The sequence below is a fragment of the Leptonychotes weddellii genome, chromosome 1 (genome assembly GCF_054177405.1).
Source record: "Leptonychotes weddellii isolate Sample4059 chromosome 1, ASM5417740v2, whole genome shotgun sequence".
Taxonomy (NCBI): Eukaryota; Metazoa; Chordata; class Mammalia; order Carnivora; family Phocidae; genus Leptonychotes; species Leptonychotes weddellii.
In genome coordinates, this window is record NC_138369.1 from 68,067,471 (window position 1) to 68,090,551 (window position 23,081).

Below are 23,081 nucleotides of genomic sequence, written 5' to 3' on the forward strand. Positions count from 1 at the left end.
AAAAAAAAAAAAAAAAGGCAACCTAGAGGCGCCTGGGTGGCTCAGATGGTTAAGCGTCTGCCTTTGGCTTGGGTCATGATCCCAGAGTCTTGGGATCGAGCCCCGCATCAGGCTCCCTGCTCAGCGGGGGGCCTGCTTCTCCCCCTCCCCCTGCTCATGTCCTCTCTCTTTCTCTGTATCTCTGTGTCTCGAATGAATAAATACAAAAATCTTAAAAACAAAAAAAAGGCAACCTAAAGAGACACAACCATCAGTGAGTTAAACCTTTCAGATGAGCATCTGTCCTCTCCAAGGTATGAAATCATACTTGGCAAACGGCTTTCTAACCCCCAGAATGCTCAGCGAGACCCATCACATTTTAGTCCACACACAGTAAAGGAGGCTGTGCAAACTGCGTGCCCTCCTAAAACGTCTTTGCCACTCAAGTCACTGGAGTTTTTTTCCCTGCCTTTCCATTCTGCTTCAAATACCAGAAATACAAAGTGTTTTTTAAATTTTATTTTAGGGCGCCTGGGTGGCTCAGTTGGTTAAGCGACTGCCTTCGGCTCAGGTCATGATCCTGGAGTCCGGGGATCGAGTCCCACATCGGGCTCCCTGCTCGGCAGGGAGTCTGCTTCCCCCTCTGACCCTCCTCCCTCTCATGCTCTCTGTCTCTCATTCTCTCTCTCTCAAATAAATAAATAAAATCTTTAAAAAAAAAATTATTTAAATTTTATTTTATTTCTTTTTAGTAATCTCTACACCCAACATGGGGCTCAAACACATGACCCTGAGATTAAGAGTCACATGCTTTTCCAAACGAGCCAGCCAGGCACCCCCAGAAATACAAAATGTTTAATTTGGTAACCGCAATAATTCTAACCCTGGAAATATTTACTATAATTTACATAAAAAGTCAGTAAGATCTTTGGAATAGATTTAAAAATATATACATCAACCCAATGTGGGGGAGGGACACCAAAATTATAACAAGCTGTGGTAAGGTAACTATATCACAAAATTGAAAAGTTATAATTGTCTTTTATCATACCTGGATGGTAATAAAGAGAAAAAAAATATTTCTTGAAAATTTCACGTAGCTTATTTCCACTTCAAAGCTCCTAAAGATGATCTTTTTTGGGGGAGGGGCTATACAGTGTTATTAATAATTACTAGCTGAAATGTATCGATGGCTTTCTATGTCTAGGCACTTCACCTGCATTATTCTTAGTATTTGCAACTGCCCTATAAGGTAGCTGCATTTATTATCACCTACTTACAGATGGGAAAATTTAGTCTTACAGGGAGTTACAGACTTAACAGTTACACAGACGTTAGGTGGCAGAGACAGAAGTCAAACTCAGGACTGACTGCAGAGCCCAGCCTCCCCAGGTACCCGCGGATGACAATAACTAACAACTACAATCTTCCTCAACTGAATTTCAAACCCTAAGAACATGCAAACTCATAACTTAGCAGAATGCCTTGCGCTGGACCTAGAACAATGCAACACAAGAAACTGGATTGCAAAATGTAGCTTTAGAGGCTGGGGCTCAGACTCACATTTCCTGCACCAGCAACAGAAGAGGATTCTCACCACTCCCCCGGGGGGGGGGGGGGCCTTCTCCCCTCCCACCCTCCTGAACAGCCTGTGGGCGTTCTTCTTGAAGACTCTCACAGCCACGCTGGTGTCTGCAGCTGCGTGGCATCCCTCCCCTTTCCGCCTCCCCTTCAAAGCTCTGGTGGGCAGAGTGTCTTCTTTCCCATCCTCTGGGGTTTCACCCAGCAGCCAATCAATATATATTTGTTGCATGAATAAATGAATGAACGAGTGAATGAGCAAACAGTTGTCAAACCAGTCACGGATGGAAAAGTACACAGAGGTGCATAAATAGTAAGCTGTTTGCCTAAAACAGCCTCAGCCTGACCAGAATATAAATCTCACTAAACTTCATCATTAAGTTGTGGAACATTTATTTATTCTGTCTTAGATATATTATTTACTTCACATTTCATACTTGGTCACCTCAATATTATTCAACACTGCACTTGCTGAGTGATTGGGTCCTGTCACCTAATCTTTGATCCTCGTTTTCTCAATTATGAAAGGAAGCTATTAAGCCATACCTCACAGGTTGTCCTAAGGATCAAACAAGGTCACGTGGGGTGGGGCTCTGTAAACTATACAGTGCTTTCTGATGCTGTCATCATTGTGCATTTATTGGCCCCTGCTATTTGTAGCCTTTGTGCATCTAGTTGGTGGGGTGGACCTAAATGCGTTATACAAGAAGGGTGGTGGTGTGGAGAGAATTCAGGGGTCCCTCATGCCACCCACTAGAACAAAACACATTGTAGCCACAGAAGGACTTTCATGAAGCCAGGCTCCTGTGGGTGGACCTATGGAAGGCCAGCAGCCAGACCACACCTTGAGGGAATCAAAAAAAAAAAAAAAAAAAAGCCCCTGGAAGCCCCTGAAACCTTTGGAATTTCCTTGCTCTTTCCTTATCTCAATCACGGCCATAACCACTCTTCAGTCAAGATTCTGTCTAGACTGACAGCCAACAACCAGATTGTATAATTAAGCCATTCAATCATCCTGGAGACGGTTGTCACTTAGCAAAGTGCTGGGCTTGAGCACCTGCCCAAGTGGGCACATTCCAGTAATCATCAGGAGGCAGCATCCCACCTTCCCCTCCCCACCCATCCTTCATGGGGCAAAGAAGAGGAAAACAAAACTCAGGTGAATTGTCTGATCCATCCTAATTAGTTTCTTCCTCCTTGTTGGGATTTACCTGAGCAAGTGAGACAATTAGCATTTGCCCAGGAAGCTCTGTTCCTCCAACATTGGGAGCTCAGAGAATTAACATAGTGAAGCAGAAAGTTTGTCAGTAATAAACAGGGCTTCTTTCTTGGGTCTTCTTTACTTCCCCCTTCTGTGTCCTCCCCCTTTGCTCTTTGCTCCCTGTCACCGCCCTCTTCTTCCATCAGTGTGAAGAGGAAACCCCCTGAAGTGTCTGAGACAAACAAGCAACACGTCCCCCCCCACCCCATTTTCTTCCTTCAAGGTTCTTTGCACTAATTTTTAAAACTGAAATTTTCACAGAAAATTGTTTTGGTGGGTTCAGGAACATAAATTTTAATTCTCAGCCCCCAAGCAAACATTTCAACCAAAGATCCTTACCTTTTTGAAAAAGTGTAAAGTAAATTTCTGTAGCAAAGAAAGACCTAGTATTTTCCTGGGCCTTCTTGCAAACAGAGGCCCCTTAGACAATATTTACATCTACGTGTGGGTGAGCTGAGACTGTGCTTGGGTCAGTTGGAATAAGAGAGGCATTGATAGATTCCAGTAAGGCTGGCGGATATTGAGGAGTAAGTATGGTGTAACTCGGAGAGGGAGCACTGGGTTTGTGAAAAACGTCTAACATTTCTGAGCACTCGTGTGGACTAGGCACTGTGCTAAATGTTCTACAGATAGCGTCTTTTCATTTTACCTTCATAACCACCCCTCGGAGCAGACACTAGAGTTCCTGAGTGACAGCTGGGGAAACCGAGGCCTGGAGGGGTAAGGCACCTAAAGTCTCCCAGCTAATCAGTCTTAGAGCCAGGATCTTCACATAGGCCTCAGACTCCGGGCCCTTGCTACTCCTGTGTGGTCTGTGGACCTGCAGCACTGGCGACCCGTGGGAGCTGCTTCCGATCTGCGTGGTAACAAGGGTGATGGGTGCACGCATTCTAGGGCTGCGCCGTATTGCTAGGGATACTGCTGCCCGGAGCACGCGCATGCGTTCTCATTCTGACCCTCCTGGGACCTGATGTTTACCTTCCCGAGGCTCAGTTGCTCATCGATAAAATGAAGATGGGCTCAAGATCACCGTTGAGAATTCAAGGGACTTTAGCAGCAGCTTTCCAAAGGTCTCTAGAGGGCTTTTTGAAGTTTAAGTGGCACTACATAAATGGTGGCAATCATTAAAAACTAGTTTACAAAAAGTTACTTTTGGAATAATAATAGAGGTGATGCACACTCGGTATGGGAAATTTGGAAAATGAAGGAAAGCTAAAGGAAACACAAAAAATTCTCCCATAAATCTGCTATCCTGAGATAACCCCAAAAACATTTAGCTGTGTTTCTTTTCAGTGTTTTCTCTTCACGTATGTATGTGTATAAATATACTATTTTTTGCCAAATAGGGATCATTCTGTATGTATGCATTTGCATCCTGAATTTTTTTTTTCTCTTCACATTTACATGGGGGGCACCTTTAAAATACTTTCAACCAGGGCGCCTGGGTGGCTCAGTTGGTTAAGAGACTGCCTTCGGCTCAGGTCATGATCCTGGAGTCCTGGGATCGAGTCCTGCATCGGGCTCCCTGCTCTGCAGGGAGTCTGCTTCTCCCTCTGACCCTCCCCCCTCTCATGTGCTCTCTCTCTCATTCTGTCTCAAATAAATAAATAAAATCTTTAAAAAAAAAAAAATAAAATAAAATACTTTCAACCAGTGAAGACACAAGCTGCTTCCCAGGGCTCAGACTCTGGATCAGAAAGTTCTTTCCATCTAGTTTTGATTCCTTCCACTGCAAGGTAAGAAGTAAGATCGGAACTGCCCTGTGCTGAAGTATTTCAGTGGTAGACCCCATGTGTTTGGAGAGAGAGCCTCCTGGGGGACTGAGGGCAGATGCAGGAGACCCTCAGGGTTCAGTGGCTTCGGGGCCCTGCAGAGGACCCACGTTTGTGCTGGGCCGTAGAATAACAGGTGGTCTTCCAACTGTGCAAGCTCCTTCACAGTTGGAATCGTGTGGTTTTTGTTTTTGCTTTTGTTTTAAGTCTCTGTGCCCCAGAGCTCAGAACTATGCCTGGCACAGAGTAGGTATCCAGTAAATCTGCTGGATGAATGAACGGGTCAATTAATGAGTTAATGAGTGAACGAATACATGAATGAAGTGGAGAAGATGGGCAGCTGCCTACTGATAGAAATCAGACATCTCCTCCCACTCCTACCCTGGCCCCAAACAAACACGTCCTCTCTACGCTTCAGGTTCTACCATGAGATTATTTTTTTGCAGCAGTCTTCAGAGGGCATATTTTCTATACCAAGCATCCCTGGAAGGGCTACCTGTTTCATTTAACAGCCTTTGCAAATATGCTGATGCTGGGATTTTAGGGAAGAGTTTTCCTACAGTTTGCCATAGTCAGTAATATTCTAGCTAATCCAGGTTGCTGAGCTGAGTTCTCTGTCCTTTTGAATATTCAAACATCGTGTCTTCATCAAGCCTATTTTCCCCAGGAGGGAAGGAAATTTTGCCTTTAAAAGCCCAAGGATTAGAGAGCAGAGAAGTCAATGGAATCTTCCCAGTGAAAGGTCTTTGGAGGTGACATTGTTTCCCTTGGCAAGAACAGACTAATCTGGAATGGGAAAGAGCGTGACTGCCACAACTCGGAGATTTCTCTTGGAAGGACTAGTAAAAAACTAAATGGGGCAGGGCAGAGGGCACACCTGACCATAAGGTGACTCAGAAAACACGGGTTTGCTCCAGGTCATGTCTTTTACGGAGAAATCTTTTCCCAGTCAGCTCTTCAGTTAACAGGCAAGAGGTAGCATTTCTCACCACCTTCACAGCTATGTCCTCACTTCTCACCTGGATTCCTGCTGTGGCCTCCTGATTCCATCTGTGACCTCTTTACCACTCTGAATCTACAAATCATAAGTTAGATTAGGTCACTTCTCTGCTTAAGAGCCTCCAATGGCTTTTGAGCTCTGAGCAAAATCTAAACCTAAATAAATCTACAAGGTCCTATATGAGCTGACAATCCCAGCCACCTTTCTGATTTCATCCCATTACTTTTCCCCTTGAACAGGCTCCTAGCTGTTCCCTGCATGTACCCCAGCACAGGGGCCTGAGTGGCTCAATCAGTTGAAGGGTTAAGTGTTTGATTCTTGATTTTGGCTCAGGTCCTAATCTCAGGGTCCTGGGATTGAGCCACACCTCAATCAGGCTTCCTGCTCAGTAGGGAGTCTGAGGATTCTCTCCTTCTGTCCACCCACCCCCCCCGCCCAGAACCCTCTCCCCCCTACCATTCCCACTCTCTCTAAAATAAATAAATAAATCTTTTTAAAAAATGTACCCAGCACACTTCTGCCCCGGGACATTTGCTCTTGCTGATCCATCTGCCAGAACAGATCCGCATGCTCCCACTTCCCACCCCAACCCCCCCCACACTTGCTTGCCTCCCTCCCCAACTCCTTTGTTTCTGCTAAAATGTCACCCTGTTCTCCCCCTGACTAGCCCATCTAAAGTAGTTATACCCTCTCCTCACCAAAATAAACCCTCCCTCTCTTTCCACCCTCTAACCGTGCCTTAATTTTCTTCATAGCATCTCTCACCACGATACTCTCTATATTTGTTTATTTATCTCCTTCCCAACTAGAATACAATCTCCATGAGAACAAACATGCTTGTTCAGTTTCATTCACTGCTGTTGTTGAGTACCTAGAACATTGCCTGGATCCTAATTTTTTTTTTTTTAGGTGAATATTGAATAAATCTTAAAGAACAACAATGGTATAATTTATTTTTCTTTTTTACAGTTTCATTACCACTTTTCCAATATAGTACCCCTCTGTATTATTTTTTATTACAGGGCTTTTCATTTTAAAGAAAAATCCAAACTCGGAATGGCTAGGTAGTTGTAAATAGATTCTGAAGTGCAATAAAACATGTAATGATTTTTTTCATTTGCTCCACAAACAAGGGTATGTAATTGCCGGGATCTGATTCTGCCTCATGTGCCTTGAGTTTCTTGGTTTATTTTCAGGAGGGCCAAATATCATGTGTGTGTATGGGAGAACATCTGGCCTTGTTTTTTCAGGTTTAGACTGGACTTCGAGACAGGTTCTAGGATATAAAGGTTAAATGCCAGGGTTCAGAACATTCAGAGATTTGAGAGATGACTTTTCTTGACTTAAAAAAAAAAATTGAGGGCGCCTGGGTGGCTCAGATGGTTGAGCGACTGCCTTCGGCTCAGGTCATGATCCTGGAGTCCCGGGATCGAGTCCCACATCGGGCTCCCTGCTCAGCGGGGAGTCTGCTTCTCCCTCTGACCCTCCCCCCTCTCATGTGCTCGCTCTCTCTCTCTCAAATAAATAAATAAAATCTTAAAAAAAATTTTGAAAATCCGTTATTTCTTGTAAAACTCAACGTAATAGATATTCCATGTTTCAGTTTAGCTTACTTCAAAAAAAAAGCCTAACTTCAGTGACAATGCAACAACTTTGGCCTGACAATTTCCTTTACATCTTAATATTATTAAGTATGTAATATAATTTCATGAATGGCATCTGTCAAGTGACATGCCCAAGAAGAAGGAGGGAAGGCATTGCATGAGCTGCATGCATGCTGGTGGTTCTACCTCTGAAATGACACCTAGCTACTTCTGTCAAGCCCCTACATCAGTATTTGTCAAACTTCACTGAGCAGAAAAGAATCACCTGGGGAATCTTGTTGAAAGTGTAGAGATTCCCAGGCCCCACCTACAGGGATCCCGATTCATTACATTTGGAGAGGAGTGCAAAGCGGCCTTGTAAAGTCATTACTCTCCTCCTGAGAAATACTGCTAGATCATAAACCATCTGCAGGCAAGAACCACACCCGTTCAGAACACACAATATTGTACCCCATATAGCCGCCATGAAACAGAGAGATGGCTCCTCAAAGGTTTTGGCATTGAGGCAATTCTTTCTCCTGGAATGTTCTAGGAACCAAGAAAGGAATCTCACCAGAAAGGAAGGCAGATAGGGGATTGAGGGCAAGCAAACACCCAAAGATATTTCACTTTAATAGAGACTGACCCGGAAGCACCCAACATTTCACAGACTTTCCTTTCCTTTTTTTTTCTTTTTTGGTTATCAGCTTCAAGAGATGATTCTTTTTAATCTTGTCAAGATAAGCTTTAGGATGATAGATTCATAATGACACCTCCTTTTAAATTTTGAGAATATCTTGGACTATCCAATCAATGATAATGACCCCTTTGGACCCATTACGGTTTTTTTACTGCTCATTTCTGGCATTAGAACAGTGATAGGAAGGTGAGTGTAACTCCTCCATCAAAGAAGTCTTGTGGCTGATTTTATAGGATCTAGGGGAGCCCTGTAATGCCAACCTATATACCCCGAGACCTGTTATTGTCTGTGAAAATTATTCTGTTAATAGTTGTGACGGGGGTGGTATAATGTTTATGGTAGCTTTCCCCTCCCCATCATTAATCCTATCTTTTATTTTCACTGTTTAAAAAACTCTCAAATGCATTTTTGCATGCATAGACACTCATTGTTAAAAAGAATCAAGCAGGGGCACTTGGGTGGCTCAGTTGGTTAAGAGTCTGCCTTCAGCTCAGGTCATGATCTGGGGGTCCTGGGATGGAGCCTCCATGTCAGGCTCCCTGCTCAGAGGGGAGTCTGCTTCTCCCTCTCCCTTTGCCTGCTGCCCCTGCCGCTTGCACTCGCTCTCTCTGTCAAATAAATAAATGCATAAAAATCTTAAAAAAAAAAAAAAAGAAAAAGAAACAAATTAAACAGAAGTGCATCAGTGAAAAGAGAAGGTTCCACACCCAAAGGAGCCACGTTTCTAGGTTGGTGCCTATCATTCCAGGCCATTTTCTGTGCATTCAAAAAAACGTCCATTAGGGCCAGAAGGGGACTAGTGGTCTGCTTTGCTCGCCAGAGCTGTGGCCAAAACCATTCCATCTTCTTTCTCTCTCAAAGACCTAAATGACTTTGGAAGGTCTCGACAGCTCTCTCTACCCCTTGGCATCACTCCATGCTGCCATCAACCAGCTGCCTGCTTCCTGCACTTTATTCATTGAGGATTTAATCTCTCAGCTTACTGTCTTCCTCTCCATTTGACTCTCTTGTCCTCGTTCTTGGTAATGGCCCCAAGTGCATCAGGGGTCTTTCAGTACCCCAACTTGTCAGTAATTTGTTGCCCCTCCCCACTATCTACCCCCCCACCCCCCTGCTTGCAGCTTTGACTTGGCAGCACCGTCACTGCTCCAAATGCTGGTTTCAAATCCCGTTTGTGGACCAGTGTCTCACGGCCTACCCCGCCTCCTCTCTCTCACGCCATGCTTCCTTTCCCTCTGTTGCTTCTGTCTTCTGCTTGAACATACTAAGCCCTCTCCCTTTGCCCAAGAAGGTTCTCTTACAGCCCCCCATTAGCCGAATTATTCTCATCCTTCAGTATCTCTTAAAAATGTCACCTCTTCCAAGAAACTTTCCCTTCGCCACTCTTTCATCCCCCACTTTATTCTTTCATGGATCTCATCACAATCTGTAATTGTCTGGTTATGTATTTGATTATCACCTAGCACACCCACTAGAAGGTCACCTTCACTGTGGAATCCCCAGCCTCTATCCAGGGCCCAACGTATAGACATTGGTCAACACATTTGCTGAACGAATGAAAGAAATGAGGTCACACTCGATGTATCTGTTCGTGACTTTTTTGTTTTGTACTACATATGTACAATTTAGAAATCTTTCCATGTCAGAACATGAGACCGGCCACTTTAAAAAAATGTGACAGCGTCATACATGTATATCCTACTTGTATGTACCATGTGTACTTAATTGTGCCTGTATTGTAGGACATGTGGGTTTCCGTTCTTTTGTTTTCTACTCTTAAAAAGACAGAGGCAACCACCTTTCTTCTACATGTATCTCTGTGCATACATGCAAACATTTCTGTAGGTTGGATTACTTAAAGCAGAATTGCTAGGTCAGAGGCTAGGAGCATTTAAAATTGTCATAGGTGTGGGCGCCTGGGTGGCTCAGTTGGTTAAGCGACTGCCTTCGGCTCAGGTCATGATCCTGGAGTCCCTGGATCGAGTCCCGCATCGGGCTCCCTGCTCGGCGGGGAGTCTGCTTCTCCTTCCTGACCCTCCTCCCTCTCATGCTCTCTGTATCTCATTCTCTCTGTCTCAAATAAATAAATAAAATCTTTAAAATTTTCATAGGTGTTGCCAAACTGCCTTCCAGAAAGAGCTTTGTCACCAACAGCATGTGAGTTCCTTCTTACGCACATCTTCACCAAAAATGTATTTTATCAACCTTTTAAAATTTACCAATTTGATAAACAAAATTATATCTCATTTAATTTGTATTTCCTTAGTTAATAGTGAAACTGAGGGGTGCCTGAGTGGCTCAGTCAGTTAAGTGTCTGGCTTTGGCTCAGATCATGATCTCAGGATCCTAGGATCGAACCCCGGGTCAGGCTCTATGCTCAGCGTGCTTTTCCCTCTGTCTCTCCTCCAGCTCATGCTCCTCTGTCTCTCTGTTAAGAACATATTAATCTTTTTAAAAAGATTTATTTATTTATTTGACAGGGAGAGAGAGAGCACAAGAAAGGGGAGTGGCAGGCAGAGGGAGAGTAAGAAGCAGGCTGCCCACTGAGCAAGGAGCCCAATGCGGGGCTCGATCCCAGGACCCTGGGATCATGACTTGAGCCGAAGGCACATGCTCAACCAACTGAGCTGCCCAGGTGCCTCTAAATAAATAAAATCTTAAAAAAAAAAAAACCACAACAGTGAAACTGAGTATTTCCATTTATAGACCACTTTTTTTTTTTTAATATGAATGACCTTTTATTATCCTTTGCCCATTTTTCTATCAAGATGCTTGTTTTTTCATTTATTGATTTATAGAATCTCTTTGCATGTTATGGGTAATGATCCTTTCTCTTTTTAAAAAATATTTATTTATTTATTTGAGAGAGAGAGAGCGAGCGAGCGTGAGCGGAAGGGAGAGAGACTCTCAAGCAGACTCCACACTGAACGCAGAGCCGTACATAGGGCTCGATCTCACAACTCTGAGATCAGGACCTGAGCCAGAACCAAGAGTCAGATGCTTAACTGACTGCACCACCCAGGTTCCCCAGTCCTTTCTTTACATAACTTTCACATATTTTCTCCTTATCTATTAGTGGTCTGCTAACTTTGACCCTCTAAGGAGACTCGCAATACATAATTAAGGCTTTCTTCTGCTTCTTGTACCGATTTATTTATTTATTTATTTATTTAAATATTTTATTTATTTATTTGACAGACACAGCGAGAGAGTGAACACAAGCAGGGGGAGTGGGAGAGGGAGAAGCAGGCTCCCCGCAGAGCAGGGAGCCCGATGCGGGACTCGATCCCAGGATCCCGGGATCATGACCTGAGCCGAAGGCAGACAGACGCTTAACCGACTGAGCCACCCAGGCGCCCCTCTTGTACCGACTTAGATGATTTTCTCCCAAGCTAGTGATTTTCCTCAAGTATCTGGTAATGTTTGTTTGTTTTTTGTTTGTTTGTTTGTTTATATTTGTCGATGTTGGTCTAGATTGAATAAGACACTCCTTGTACCCCTGGCAGCCAATGCATGTTCTGACAAGGTGAGTTCTCGCTCCAGTGACTATGAGAGGGCAGGAAGTAGTGCATGCAGCCAGGTGGCCTTTCCTTTCCAATGTCTTCTAGATATGGAGCTCCCTGTTCCTCATGGCAACAGAGCTTACCTGGGCCATTACCCAAGAAGTAGTGGGTCCAATTCCCCCTCAGGGAGTTTTACGCAGGGAACCTTCCTTTTTACAACCAGGGTCTGACAGGTTTTCCTGAGGGCAATATTCCAGAGTCAGCCTCTGACAAGCAAAGCCTAGTTTTGCTGCCTTTTAATAAATTGTCAAGTTGAGGGAGCCTGGGTGGCTCAGTCGGTTAAGCGACTGCCTTCGGCTCGGGTCATGTTCCCGGGGTCCTGGGATCGAGGGATCCTGCAGGGAGCCTGCTTCTCCCTCTCGCACTCCCCCTGCTTGTGTTCCCTCTCTCGCTGTGTCTCTCTGTCAAATAAATAATAAAAATAAAATCTTAGGAAAAAAAAAATTGTCAAGTTGACTGCCCAGTGCTTAGTCCTTTCCCCAGCTCTTGCTGCCTCTTTTCTTGGGGGTTGTTCCATGATGCTTCTGGGAAATTTCACTTTTGGGGAAAATGCTTTCTTTGGGTTCTATAGGGCTGAGTCCAGTTTTGTGAGATTTTACTTTTCCTCTCACTTCAAAATCCCTTACTGCTCCCATCTGTTGGTGGCACACCGTCCAGCTCCCAGCACTGCACGGGCTCATGTGAGTGCTGTAATTTCTCTGCCACTTCAGTGGGGCTTAGGTAGAGAAGAGATAGAAACACATGCTTGGTCAGCCGTCATGAGCCAAAAGCCCCTAGGAGACGTTGAACTTTGCAAATGAACTATTTGTACTTAAAGTAGGATAGAGGACATTTAAAAGTACAGTGACAGCAGGTAGCTCCATAGCTCAGAGGTTAGAGCACTGGTCTTGGAGAAGTACAATTATGGAGAACAATACCACAGTGATGTTTTTCTAAGCTAAAAAAAAAAAAAAAAAAAAGCCAGCTTCAGAATTAAAATGAAATGACTTAGTGGGAATTCCTTTCAGTACATTTCCAAAACAGATGGGCCACCCAGACCCTTATGTATATTATAGTTTCCCTGCCTCACCACACAGGTTCGGGTTTCAAAGTCCCTGGAGGTGAGGACACTGATGCCACTTGGATTAAAAATTGCACCCCACAAATTGACAAGGAATTCCTGAGGTGTGACCTCCCTGAGGAGTAGAGGGGCTAATGGAGAAGCAGAAGGCAGGCACCTCTGAAGGACTTCAACCAGATTCTTGGCTCCCTGAGAGGCAGGGACGCAAGCAGATTCCTTCCTATGTGCACAGAATCTGCCTGGTGCCTGGCACCGAATAGATACACAAAACACCTCTCAAATTGGGCGGTTTAATTTATGACTGGGTTGCAGATTTGTGAGCAAAATAAATGTTGTTTTAGACCACTATGTCTTATGGTCATTTTTATGCAGTAATAGATAACTAGCACAGACATACTGAGATTCTATTAGCTTAATAGTCACCAGGTAGAAAGTAAATCTCACAGGGAGGGGAGAGATTCCTGGCTCCAGAGGGAGGAATGTGGGGCTGTGCAGGAGGCAAGAACTGCTGAGCTGGGGTGTCTGGGTCTGTGGCAGTCAACTGGAGGAAGGAGGGTGCTAGGTGCAAGAGAAAGACTGACAAGGGAGAGCCCATTTTCAGCTCACAGACCCAAGGAAGCGGTGTTCACTTCCCCTGTGCAGAGATGTTCTGATCAATCCTTTGTATCAGAATAGCCAGTATCTATTAAGCTTTTTTTATGTGCTAGCTACTCGATAGGCCTCCGTATCCACGATCTCTAATCCTTCCAGCCACTCTAGTAGTAGCTATTATTTTATTTCTTTTATTCCAATTATGGGGAAATTGAGGCTGGGAGACTTTAAGCAAGCTGCCAGAGGTCCTGGGAGTTGGAGGCGGCAAAGCCAGGATTCAAATGGGAGTCTGTTTAATAATGAAACCTCTAGGGCTCCTGGGTGGCTCAGTCGATTGAGCGTCTGCCTTCAGCTCGGGTCATGATCTCAGGGTCCTGGGCTTGAGTCCTGCATCGGGCTCCCTGCTTGGTGGGGAGTCTGCTTCTCCCTTTGCCCCTCTCCCCTGCTCGTGCTCTCTCTCTCTTGCAAAAGTAAATAAAATCTTAAAAAAAAAAAAAAATGAAACCTCTATTCGTTGCTGACCACTTTGACAAGTTGCTGAATAGCTCTTGGCCTCAGTTTCCTCATTTGTAAAAGGGGAATAGTAATGGTTCGCATTCTGGAGAGAGGATGAAACAAAATAAGATGTGTTAGACCTAAGCTGTGTGTGATGACAGCCATTACCACATGCGGCTATAGAGTGAAACGTGGCCAGTCCGAATTGAGACATGCTAAGTGTAAAACACATACCAGGTTTCATAGAGCTCATGTTAAAAAAAAAAAAAAAAAAAAAAGATTGCAAACTATCTCATCAGCTTTTTATATTGATTACATGTTGAAATGACAATGTGGTTTAAAAATGTTATTAAAATGAAGCTTACCTAGAGGTGCCTGGGTGGCTCAGTCCATTAAGTAGCTGCCTTCAGCTCAGGTCATGATCCCAGGGTCCTGGGATTGAGCCCCGCATCAGGCTTCTTGATGAGCGGGGAGCCTGCTTCTCCCCCGCCTGTCATTCCTCCTGCTTGTGCTTGCTCTCTGCCTCTCTCTCTTTGTGTGTCAAATAAATAAATAAAATCTTTAAAAAAAAAAGAACTTTAAAAAAAATGAAGCTTACCTGTTCCTTTTTTACTTTTTAAAATAGGACTGCTGAAAATATGTGTTCTTACATATGTGGTTTGCATTATATTTCTACTGGACAGCTCTGAGTTAAACCCTTACTGTGAGAACATTAAGAGGTGGCCGTTATTACTGAGAAGGCTCAGCTTAGCATGTCCCTTATCAGCATGTCCTGTATTTGTCACTCTACCATTTCTTTCTCTTCCTTGGTTTGGATACTTTTTCTATATGACCTCATTTATTTTTTTAAGATTTATTCATTTATTTGAGAGAGAGAGGAGGGGGAGGCGCAGAGAGAAAGGGAAAGAGAGAATCCCAAGCAGACTCCATGCTGAGCGTGGAGCCCAATGTGGGGGGCTCGATCCCACGACCCTGAGACCACAACCCAAGCCTAAACCAAGAGTCAGTTGCTTAACCAACCGAGCCAACCCAAGGTGCCCCTCTATATGATCTCATCTAATCCACACAATAGCCATTCTGCAATTTTATGATTGTCAAAAAAATCCTCTTTCCCATATTTGCTGATATTCTTTCTCCTAGTCAGTCTCCCTTGCAGTTAGTGGTGAAAGCCTTCTGTGAAAAGGGCACATGGGCTTTTCTGCAAGAGCAATAAGGAGGGGTACCTGGCTGGCTCAGTTGGTAGAGTGTGTGACCCTTGATCCGGGGGTTGTGAGTTTGAGGCCCACACTGGGGGCAGAATTTACAAAATACAATACAATACAATAGCAATAAGGAAAGGGAAGCTGGGAAGACAGCTCTAGGCTCGAGAGGCAGGGAGCTGGAGAGGACAGTGCTAGAAAGAAAGAAGAAAGAAAAATGTCTAATTGCTGGGACCTGAGGACCAGGTAAAGGAGAGACAGCCTCTTTGCAGGAGGAAGGCCTGGGGACCTTTCAGCTAATCGTAATCTGAAGAGGGTCCGTGTCAGGACCTCCCAGGCAGCAAGCTGGCCTCTGAGTGGAAGGCTAGGGCTGCAAGCAGACCTGAGTCCTTCCTGTAAATCCAGATGAGCTGTTGTGAAAAGCAGATGAAGCTAACTCCTGTTCTCATCAGGCTCATGGCTGCCACAAGATTTCAGGTAATGACCTGTGGGTTCACGATCAGGGCTACAGCGATATTAACGTAAAACAGAGATTTTTACATAAAATTGTTCTTCCCACAATCTGAGACTGTAATGTTCAGAAAACTATGAACACCATTATTCCTCCTAATTCTCAGTCTTACAAAATTGGATTCTTTTTGTTATGTGATAATAGGGGACGCTGCTCGGTTTATATGTTCAAGATACTGATTCTAATTCCCTGTCACTAGGAGAACAAAGTGGACTTTTCTAGAATGAATCATGCTTTAGAGAAAGGAATCACATGCTTTCCTTGGGAAATTTGCAACCTCACACTCAGTCCCAAAGGGACAAAGGATAATGATTTCATGTTGTCTGGCTACTCACCCCCTAGTGGTTCTGAAACATGGGTTTTCCTTTGAAAGGAAAGATGCCTTGTCCTTTTTAAAGGACATCACACGGCTCTCTGTGGCGTGGTTCAGCCCTGGCATCCACCACAAAGACATTTGTGTGTCCTTTGGGGCTTTGTGCCAGGCATGCAGACTGTCCAAACTTTCTGCCCATCTGCCACATGGAGGGCAAAGCCCCGGCTTCTGCCAGCCTAAGGCAACAGGAACACTGCTCAAGAACAAAGACAGTCATTGCTCCTGTCTCAAGCAGCCCATGCACTGCCTAGGTATGAGCCTCAGGTCACCAAATGCCCTCTGGCTGCCTGACTCCGGGCATTTAGGTACAGTGGTGCGGTTAAAACAAGGTGTGGTCTGACGAGCATGACATGGGGCTGATGAGGAATGTCTTCTTTGCTGGGGTAGCCTTGACAGTGGTGGCAAATTCTGTAGGCTGAGCAGTGGGGCCTTTATAACAGTGCCTGAGAAAGCTACCTCCTCTCCCTGCACCTCTTTGATCCCAAAGTTGAGGATCCCTGTGGGTGTCCCCAAATTGGGGAAGCCATTCATCTACAAGTTATGAGAGTTGGCTCTGGAGAGACTTGCAGTTCTAATCTTGGCTCTGTTAGTTACTTACTACCCGTGTAGCCTTTGGCAAGTTCCTTTTCTTTCTGCCCCCACAGAAGCCTATCCTAAGGGGAGGAGTCAGGGCAGTTGGTTATTTGAGAGGCACAGGGACAGGCCTGAGAAAGGGGAGGGCAGGCAGCTATCTTACTCCATTCAGGCTGCTATCACAGAATACTATTTACTGGGTGGCTTATGCACAACAGAAACTTATTTTTCACAGTTCTGGAGGCCGAGAAGTCCAAGATCAAGGTGCCTGAAGATTTAGGATCTGGTGAGAGCCTGCTCTTGACTCACAGATGGCTGGCCATCTTCTTGTGTCCTCACGTGGCAGAAGGGGTGAAGAAGCTCTCTGGGGCACCTTTTTTTAAATTGAGGTATAATTGATATATAGCATTGTATTAGTTTTAGGTGTACAACAGAATGATTTGATATATGTATATATTGGGAAAGATGACCACAATAAGTTTAGTTAACATCCATCACCACATATAGTAACAAATTTTTTTTTGTTCTGGTGAGAATTCTCTAAGAGAGAAACTCTCTTAGCAACTCTCAAATATACAACAGAGTATTGTTAACTATGCTGTACACTATATCCCTAGGACTTATTTATCTTATAACTGGACATTTGTATCTAGTTCCTCTTTTATAAGGGCACTCATCCCATTCATGAGGGCTTCACCTTCATGATTTAATGCCTCCCAAAAGTCCCACCTCCAAATATCATCACACTGGGGATGAGATTTCATCATATACATTTTGGGGAAGGGACACAAACCTTTAGTCTATGGAAGCAGCCAATAAATGTGCATTTTTTTTAAAAAAGATTTTATTTATTCATTTGAGAGAGAGAAAGAAAGAGCAAGAGCGGAGTGGGGGAGGAGAGAGGCGAGGGAGAGGGAGAAGCAGACTCTCTGCTGAGTAGGGAGCCCAAGTTCAGGCTTGATCCCAGGACCCTGAGATCAGGACCTGAGGTGAAGGCAGACGCTTAACTGACTGAGCCACCCAGGAGCCCCAATAAAGGTACATCATTAAGCCAGCTACCACAGTGGGCAACTGAAGCACCAACCTTCAGGGTAACTCCAGAAAGTGGTATAGAGGGGCGCCTGGGTGGCTCAGTCAGTTAAGCGTCTGCCTTCGGCTCAGGTCATGATCCCGGGGTCCTGGGATGAGTCCCGCACTGGGCTCCTTGCTCAGGGGGGAGCCTGCCTCTCCCTCTGCCTGCAGCTCCCCCTGCTTGTCCTCTCTCTCTGACAAGTAAATAAATAAAATCTTTAAAAAAAAAGGAAAAGAAAGAAAGTGGTGTAGAACACAGAGCTCATAATCATCCTGGCCAAGAGGCGAGGGAGCTGGGGTCCTTATACCCCACACACGTCAGGCACATGTGAAGATCCTCCCAAGGCGGGGCAGTCAACTCTCAGGCATTTCTGGCCTGTCACATTCACGGGCAAAGTGGATTTTCACAGCCTAAAGGCTCCCAAAGGTACAAAGATACAGGGGCTAGCCTTTGGGAGCCAGTCTAGGGTGCACCAAAATGTTCAGGGGATCTGGGTAGAGCAATGGCAGCATTTGTTATACCCTCTAAGAATCATGTTTTATTTTGAAAGGTGAGTGTGATCATAGGTCTTATCTTGAGAGGATGGATGAAATAAAATGTTAGGTCCCTACTATAACGAGCATCTGGTAGCAGTGCTTATTAAATGCTGGCCATTTTTATTGGGGCTGCTCAGCTTAGCAGTTTTTGCCCTCTGATTCTATCTGCAGTTCTATAATTTCTTTTATTTCCTTGGGAGTCCCTGAGGCTTTGTACCTCAGCACAAACATGCAGGTCTAAGGGGAGGACCTTGTGCCTTGTCTTTGTTTGTCCCCAGTTTTAAGGATCTCACTGTGACCTTGTTGAATTGAGATGCAGCAAGTCAAAAATTCAAGGTAGTGACCAGCAAGGAGTAGCTTCTGCCTGGCACCCCTCTGCCTGCCCAGTGTCTGAGATGGGGGAGGCGCTGCTTACAGGCCAGTGGGGGCAGCCCCTTATTTATGTGCTGGGAAATCAAAGGGTAGAAAAGCTTCCTTGCTTCCCAACAACAGACTGCATCACTGGTTGGGCCTCAGAGAACCTGCAAGGAGGTTTGGCCGGGGGAAGGAAAGAAGCAGGATAGAGGTGGGCTTTACTTTGCTATGGGTATCACTAGTTTCTTCAACACACAGTCACAAAGCCTTGGCTTAAATATCAACTGTGTGTATGTTATATATATATGTGTGTGTATATATATATAAAGTTACATTACATATATAAAAATTACATCACATATATAAAAATTGCATTACATACATATACATTTCACCATATGAAAGGGAACACAACATGCCTTAAAATTTCATATACACAATTATTTATATATAATTATTTCTGCATGGGATTTATGAGTAATTTTTTCTTTCACTGTGCTTATTCTACCTTTTCTATGGTGAACATGTAAATAGTACATAGTACTTAAATAGTACAAAATAATAACTGTTTTTAAAACTACATCATGGCCGGCAGACCTAGAAATGTAACCAGATATAAGCGGTTTTTTGTTTTGTTTTGTTTTAATTTGGAAAGCAATGACCTAAAACACCCATTGACTCCCCTTCTTGGACTGCCTTACTCATGTGTTTGTCAGGTATCTGGTGGCCTCATCTTTCCTAGAAAGGTGCACTTATTCCAAGCTACTGTGAAATTATTAGAAACCGAGCCTGTTTTCTGTTAGGTGATTAAAAAACAAAATTTTTTTTTGCAGGAAAATAGGTAATTCTAATAGTTAAATCAATCCAAAACTATGAAAATCAAGCAACTCATAGAATGGAAACTATCTTTTCAAATATCTGAGCCATAAACATGTGTTTTTTAATTGTTTGTTGTATTTTATCATTTTTCTAGCACTCAAAATTAATAAAGTGACAGAGTGTGATAAATACTTGGAAGTTGCACAAGAAATATATTTTTGTCGGTATGCCTCTTTTCCCTTCCTTTTGACAATTCATGATGGGGACAATGAAGATTAGTCACATAAGGGAAAGTGAATCGGTGAAACCAAGTACATTCACTGTCATATAGCATAGCTTAACCATGCCCCCCGGGGTGGGTATTTACTTGTCAGTATTCTCTCAGTTCCTTTTAATTCCAGTTTTATCCCGACAATCCAAAGAGTCAGTCCACTAAAGATATTCAACTAAAAGAAAAAGCAATCATCATTTGAAAAGCACAAAATATTGAAACAGGTTTTGTAACAAAAATCTATGCATTAGTCTGTATATTATTTCAGTTCTCTGCAGTTGAATATTCTAGACTCATTAGCTCCACTGTTCGCAAGACAGTTTAACAACTGCTTGGTTTCCGTGGCCAAAATGATTATATTCTATCCTTGATTCTCATATGGCTCTCTCTTGTGTTCAGCTTACAAAATTGATAAAAGAAGTAGCTAATATAATGGACAGAATCAGTACTTCAGAATTTGGGGACTTTGGAACCTGTCATCCCCAAAAAGCAATGAGCTCTTTGGGTAGGCAGTATCATAAATTATATATATATAGCTTTCTATCCTCCCTGGACTAAGTAGAGATTGAATGAATGGGTGACAAAAATAGCAGCTGACATCAAAAAATGATTTCATGAATTAGTTTTGTGAGACCTTAAAAACACCATATGCTATTATTAAATACAAAGAGAAAAATGGTAGTTGTTTTACAGTGGAGAAACCTGGCAGACACTACCTGAACCAAGTGATTAAAGTGGACATCATCAGTAATGGGACAAATTGATGTGATGCATCGAGAAGGACAGCATCACTTGTGGGCTATTCCTGCCAGAAATGCATAACCTGAATCACGAGGAAACATCAGACAGACCCAAACTGAGAGACAGTCTACAAAACAGCAGGCCTATACTCTACAAAAATGGCAATGTCAGGAAAGACCAAAAAGAAAAAAAGAGAAAAAGAAAAAGAAATTTAAAGGCTGAAAGATAGTTCCAGATTAAAGGAGAATAAAGAGACTTGACAACTAAATGCATTGTACAATCCTAGATCCTGAATTGAGAGGAAGATTGCTGTAAATGACATTGTTGGGAAATTGGCAAAAATTGAATGTGGACTGTAGCTTAGATAATAGTATTGCATTAACGTTAAATTTCCTCAATTTGATAATTTTACCAGAGTTATGTAAGATGTCTTTGTTCTTAGGGAATACATGCTAAAATATTTGGTTGGCGTAAATGGTTCAGAAAAAGAAAAAATATATATAAATGTGTGTGTGTGTATACATATATATATATTCCCATAAGCCCTAGTGCAGTTTTAAAAAATTGAGGTAAAATTCACATAACATGAAATTAACCATTTAAAAGTGCACAATTCAGGGGCATTTAATACATTCACAATGTTGTGTAACCACTACCTTTATCTAGTTCCAAAACATTTCACCAGCCCAAAAGAAAATCTCACACCCATTTTTTTTTTAACTTTTTCTTTTTAATGTAAGCTCTATGCCCAATGTGGGCTTGAACTCACAACCCCAAGATCAAGAGTCTTATGCCCTACCAACTGAGCCAGCCAGGCACACTGAAAACCTCATACCCATTAAGCAGTTACTTCCCATTTCCATCCTCCCCCTGAGTCCCTGGCAACTGCCACTTTACTTTCTGTATCCATGGATTTACCTATTTTGGATATTTCATATAAATGGGATCATATACTCTATGGTCTTTTATGTCTGGCTTCTTTTATTTATCACAGTGTTTTTAAGGTTCATCCACACTGTAGCATGTATCAGAACTTTATTTTGGGGTGCCTGGGTGGCTCAATTGGTTAAGCGTCTGCCTTCGGCTCAGGTCATGATCCCGAGGTCCTCGGATCGAGTCCTGCATCAGGCTCCCTGCTCAGTGGGGAGTGTGCTTGCTTCTCCCTCTGCCTCTGCCCCTCCCTGCTGCTCGTGCCCTCTCTCTCTCAAATAAATAAATAAAATCTTAAAAAAAATTCATTTCTTTTTATGGTTGAATAATATTCCATTATATGTATACACCACATTTTGCTGATCCATGTATCCATTGATGGATCTTTGGGTTGTTTCCCCCTTTTGGCTATTGTGAAGTCTTCGTTTCTGCTGGGCATATGCCTAGGAGTGGAATTGCTAGTTCATATGGTAAAGTCATGTTTAACTTTCTAAGAAACTGCCAAATTGTTTTCCCAAGTGTCTACATCATGTTACTATTTGTACTGTTCTTTGAAATTATTTCAAAGTAAAAAGTTAAAAAAAAAATGAGGCTGTGTACCCAGGCAGAAGAGAAAGGAAACCTAAAATCACAAAAGTGGGAGAGTGGGGACAGATTCATCCAACAGGGCGGACCTGCCCGTGGACTGAGAACATTCAGGTGCCAGGCGGGAGCAGCATAAGGGGAGACGCGGGAGTGGAAATTTCTTTAAGGGATGACAAAGTTTGAAAGCGCCACCACAGCACTTCCATGACCAGAAAGCCAGCCCCAGATGGAGAAAACCAGTGTGCCCGGACTTTCTCTTCTCTTTGGGGGCGTCATTAGCAGCTCTACGTGGGCACAACTGCTCTGAACGCATGAGTGAGCATGCTTTTGGAACTTAGCTTTTACAAACGGGCATCCGTGGGAAACTGAAATATCCCTTACAGAACTCTGCCTAACTGCCATGTTACTGAGACCCTCATGTGTAAAAAGAGGATAATGCCCATCTCATGTGATTGTTCTGATAGTGAAAGAACACAAATGTGGCAAAAGTCTAGCAAAGGCTGTAAAGCACGGACAGACCCTCCCTGAGGATTAAGTCCTCTAAATTCAGTGCCCACCAGCCTTGCTAGTTACTCCTGCTGTTCAGAGTATGGCTCCCCAACCAGCCACACGGGGACTCCCTGGGAGCTTGTGAGAAATGCAGACTCGGGGCGCCTGGGTGGCTCAGTTGGTTAAGCGGCTGCCTTCGGCTCAGGTCATGATCCTGGAGTCCCGGGATCGAGTCCTGCATCGGGCTCCCTGCTCGGCAGGGAGTCTGCTTCTCCCTCTGACTCTCCCCCTCTCATGCTCTCTATCACTATCTTTCTCAATAAATAAATAAAAATCTTAAAAAAAAAAAAAAGAAATGCATACTCTCAGGCCCATCCAGCTGGCTGGACCAGAGTCTGCATTTCAACAAGATCCCCAGGTATTTGGCATGCCCATTAAAGTTGAAGAAGAGCTGCTGAGTTTCTGAAACTTTTCTAATTTTAGCAACCATCTGCGACTGGTTATTAAAGAATCCACTTTCCCATGCCCTCCCGCAGTAGAGCTGAATTCAGTGAGTCTAGGGTGAGGCCCTGGAGTGTGAATTTTTAACAAGCCTCCCGGTGAGTCTTCTGATCAGGTAATTTTAGTAAGCAATACTTTAAATGCATAGTTTTAAAGACAAAGGGGGAAATGGATCTGCTAGAGAGAGAGAGAGAGAGAGTGTGCAAACGCCTGTCAGGAGGACTGAGTATTATTAGCTCAAGGATCTCTGAAATACCCTGGGGTTTCAGGAGGGACTATCAGCCTCAGGGTCTGACACTTTTCTCCCACTACAGAGAGAGCTTTGCTGAGACTCTGCTCTCCGCCGAACACAGTGTTCTTCCACCTTAATCCTAATACTAGAGAGAACCATACTAATCTCTGTTGCTCCAGAAAAGAAACGGGCTCTGAGAAGGTAAGTAATGGCCCACGGTCCCTCAGCCAGTAAGTAATATTAGGGCCTGAATTTAGACCAGTTTCTTTCTGCCTGCCGTGATGCCAAGCAGCCTGGACCTGTCACGTAT